At 50.8% G+C, this 3855-nt stretch overlaps 1 protein-coding gene across 1 annotated transcript in view; it reads right to left on the minus strand.

Moving 5' to 3' along the window:
* The window catches only part of LOC105809235 (aurora kinase C-like), a 26397-nt gene that overhangs the window by 17081 nt on the left and 5461 nt on the right, over positions 1-3855 (minus strand). The window lies entirely within an intron of this gene.

The following is a 3855-nucleotide window of genomic DNA, read 5'->3' on the forward strand; positions in this document are numbered from 1 at the left end:
CTAGTGTAAATCATGTCAGAGTTTTCATTACGTAAACATATATCACCTGCTAGTCAGTGTTGTGGCCCTAGTGATTTTTCTCTTTATCTGTCTTCCCAAAATGTGCCCAGTGATGTGAGTTTATCAAGAACCTAACATGTATCAATTGCAGGGTTCATATGTATGAACCAGTTAATTAGGAATTTTCAAGTGTTTAATTGAAATATTGACTCCAAAAAACTAAGGATGAAGCTAGAAAGCATAAAGATGTAAGCACTGAAGGTGCAGGTTGAAAGGCATGAGCCAGTGCCTTAACTTATCTGCAACAGTGTGAGCTGTTCATCTGAGAGCTGAGTGGCTAAATTATTTAAGTAGTGGGTCTGGTTATAATAGAAACCAGTCCTGTGTCTGCTGGACATTTCCCAACGATAGGAGCCTGTGGAATATACCGGCGAGAGTAACATTAACAAGGCGAACTCCATACGAAGTGTTTTCAGTCAAGAGAAACATTGGTGAAAACAATGGCTGCATTGAGCAGAAAACATATTTGAGCTCACAGCTGAGGATTCTGGATCTTTACTCCAGTACAGTCAGCTTATCACAATAAATGCAGGGAGCAGCTGCCACATAAAACTGTGGCAGGAGGTTATAGAAGATGGTTGGAAGGGGACTCCCCAAATTGCTGCGAAGTGTGACTTCAGAAGAGGTGATGTATCTATTACAGGGGTGACATATTCTGATGCAAGCAGACTATGACACAACACTGAAGTGCTAGTGGATTCATTTGCGAACTGAGTGGCGTTGATGTGCAGGAAAACATTTCAGAAACAGCAGCATGTTGAATGTCAGTACAAAGAGAGTGGACCCTTGTGTTGATGACAGTCCTGTTTTACACGTGGGGAATAGTTGAGTCAAAGAGCCACTGTGATAGGTGACAGGTTATGTACCCTTCAGGGCATTTATCTGCAAGAAAGTAGGCAGTAGTTTTCAAGGAGCGGGAAGTCACCATCTCCAGGGCAGGAGGGCATAATCTCGGGCAACTCTCATGGAAAGAGTTTCCACAAGAAACTAAGATTCAACATAGTCACACACTCACACAACTATGAAGACCAGATAACAGAGGAGTTGGCAGATGCCTTGGCTTACTGCCATGACAAGAAAGTGATTCACAGGGATATTAAGCCAGAAAACCGGCTGCTGGGATTCAGGGGTGAGGTGAAGATCGCAGATTTTGGCTGTTCTGTGCCCACTCCCTCTCTGAGGTAGGTCGGGGGGTGGTGGTGGTGGTGGTGGTGGTCGCGGCGGCGGCAGCGGCGGCATGGGCCCTGAGTACTAGTTAGGAATGCAAAATTATTCAACTTTTATTAATTATCATTGTGCATTTTAGAAGAAACAAGACAGAGAACATAGCAAAGCCAGGAGAGCTCCCTAAACAAACAGCAAGGAACAGAGGCAGACAGGGCTCAGGGAGGTAGCATACTCTGCGAATGGGCTTGGACCCACGGGTGCTTCGGGATCCGGGACAGGGGCAGCCGCTCCTGGGGATTGTATCTGAGAAGCCTGGAGATCAAGTCCTGGGCTCCCAAAGGCATTGATAGGGGGAACCTCACATCTACCTGTTGAAGCCAGGAAAGAAGAAAGAGAAGTTTGGTTAGTTTCTTTGGTCAATATTCTTCCCGTTTTTGTTTTTGTTTTTCCAGCCCCTTCAAGGTACTCTGGACCTTAGTAGACAACCTTGTGTATGTGCCCTGGTCCCCACAGGCCCAGCAGCCAACCAGCTCCTCCACGAATGCCCAAAGTGTAACCATCCCACCTTGAGGATGCGTCTGTAGGTCTCATCGTGGGAGGCGCTCTCAAAGGGTGGATTTCCCACCAGCAGCTCGTAGCAGAGCACCCCCATGCACCACAGATCCACTTTCGCAGCATATGTTCTCCCCTCGATCATTTCTGGAGGCAAGTAGTCCAGTGTTCCACACCTTGCCTTTCTCCTAGAGGAAGGCAGAGAAGGGAACACTGAGCGGAAACCCAAACTGAGGGAAATCCTCCTTCCCAGCTTCCAGTGAGATGGGAGACCTTAGGACATCCTGGACAGTCCTCTCCTGATCACAGGGGTTTGGAGATAGACTTTTTTTTTTTTTTGTTGCCCGGGCTAGAGTGCCGTGGCATCAGCCTAGCTCACAGAGACGGAGTCTCGCTCTTGCTCAGGCTGGTCTTGAACTCGACCTTGAGAGATCCTCCTGCCTCGGCCTCCCAGAGTGCCAGGATTACAGGTGTGAGCCACCGTGCCCGGCCTCTCATCACAGAATGTTATTCTTCTTTTGATTTGTGTCAACCACTTAAAAATGGAAAGTCCATCCTTAGCTCGTGGGCTGTACGAGAACAGGCGGCGGCCGGGTCGAGTCTGAAGGCCAGGATTTGCTGATTCCCTACTCTAGGTTGATACAAATGCCCCATTTCCTTTCTCATCCAGGACATTGAGCAAGTAGACAAGGTGGTCAAAGCTCATTTCTCTTTCCAAAGAAACAGGGTCAACAATTCCATTGCTGTGAGCCGGGGCCAGGGTTTGTGGGAGCCTGCAGGAACCGGGCAGAGCTGGAGGTGTCGCATAAAGCCAAACCGCTTCCTTTTGGCGGCTCCGCCTCACGCCCCGAGCCTCCAGGAGGAACAGCGCGACACCTTGACTGGCGTCTGAGTAGCAGCTCTTCTTCTCACCCTCACCGTCCTCCTCCTCCTCTTCATCCTCCACCAGCACAAAGCCCAGGCCGGCATGTCCTTGAGAGGGCAGGGAGACCCCACGCAGAGACCCTGGTGGTGCAAACCAAACAGGGGAAATGGGGACGGGGCATTTGCTGAGGGTGGGGTTGGGGTGAGGGGGGGTACCGAGGCGTGGGTGGCTGTGCTGGCTGATCCTGTGACCACGAGCCTTCCTGAGCCTCAGCTCCTGTCTGCAAAATCAGAGGACGGGGCTGGCATCCTGACATGGCACAGAGGGAACAAGTGCCTTGGCCTCTTATAAGCAAGCAAACCCCGTCATGACCCCATCTAAACCTAATTACCTCCCAAAGGCTCCACCTCCAAATGCCAACCCATTAGGGTTAGGGTTTCGGCACATGAATTTTCGGGGGACAAAAACACGTGGTGTATAACAACCTCCTCCTCCTTCCAGATGTTGCCAGGAAAGAGGGGCAGCCAGAGGCTGGATTGGTAAGAAGTCCCTCCTCTGTCCCAGCCCCAAGGATCCCTTAGTCCTCTGATCACACCACCATTTCATCACCTCCCTTCCCTCCCCAGGCCTCTGCAGCTACAGGACCACAGCAGGTCACCTACTCCCAGCTGGCCTTTGATGCTGTCACCCAGGGGAGAGCTGTGACCCCTTCCTCAGTGCCTGAGCGAACCCAGACCAGCAAGTACACAACACTTGCCCTAAGTCATGTGCCATCGCAAAGCTATCATTTGGGCAGTAGAGCTTTCAGCTGCCTGCTAGATGGGCCGTCCTCTGGAATCACTGCTTCTAAATCTCAGGTGGACAGGGGCACCGAGAGGACCCTGCTGCCCACCTGAATCTGGAGGCCTCAAGAATGTGGCTCCCATCTGTAATCCTAGCACTCTGGGAGACCGAGGCAGGAGGTTTGCTTGAGCCCAGGGGTTCAAGACCAGCCTGGGCAAGAGTGAGACCCCATCTGTACTAAAAATAGAAAAATTAGCCGGGCATGGTGGCACATGGCTGGCTACAGTCTCAACTACCCATTGGGAGACTGAGGCAGGAGGATCACTGAGCCGAGGAGTTTGATGTTGCAGTGAGCTAGGATGAGGCCACTGCACTCTAGAGCCCAGGTGACAGAATGGGACTCTGTCTCAAAAAAAAAAAAAAAAAAA

This window comes from Propithecus coquereli, unplaced genomic scaffold (genome assembly GCF_000956105.1).
Source record: "Propithecus coquereli isolate 6110/MARCELLA unplaced genomic scaffold, Pcoq_1.0 Scaffold193, whole genome shotgun sequence".
Lineage (NCBI taxonomy): Eukaryota > Metazoa > Chordata > Mammalia > Primates > Indriidae > Propithecus > Propithecus coquereli.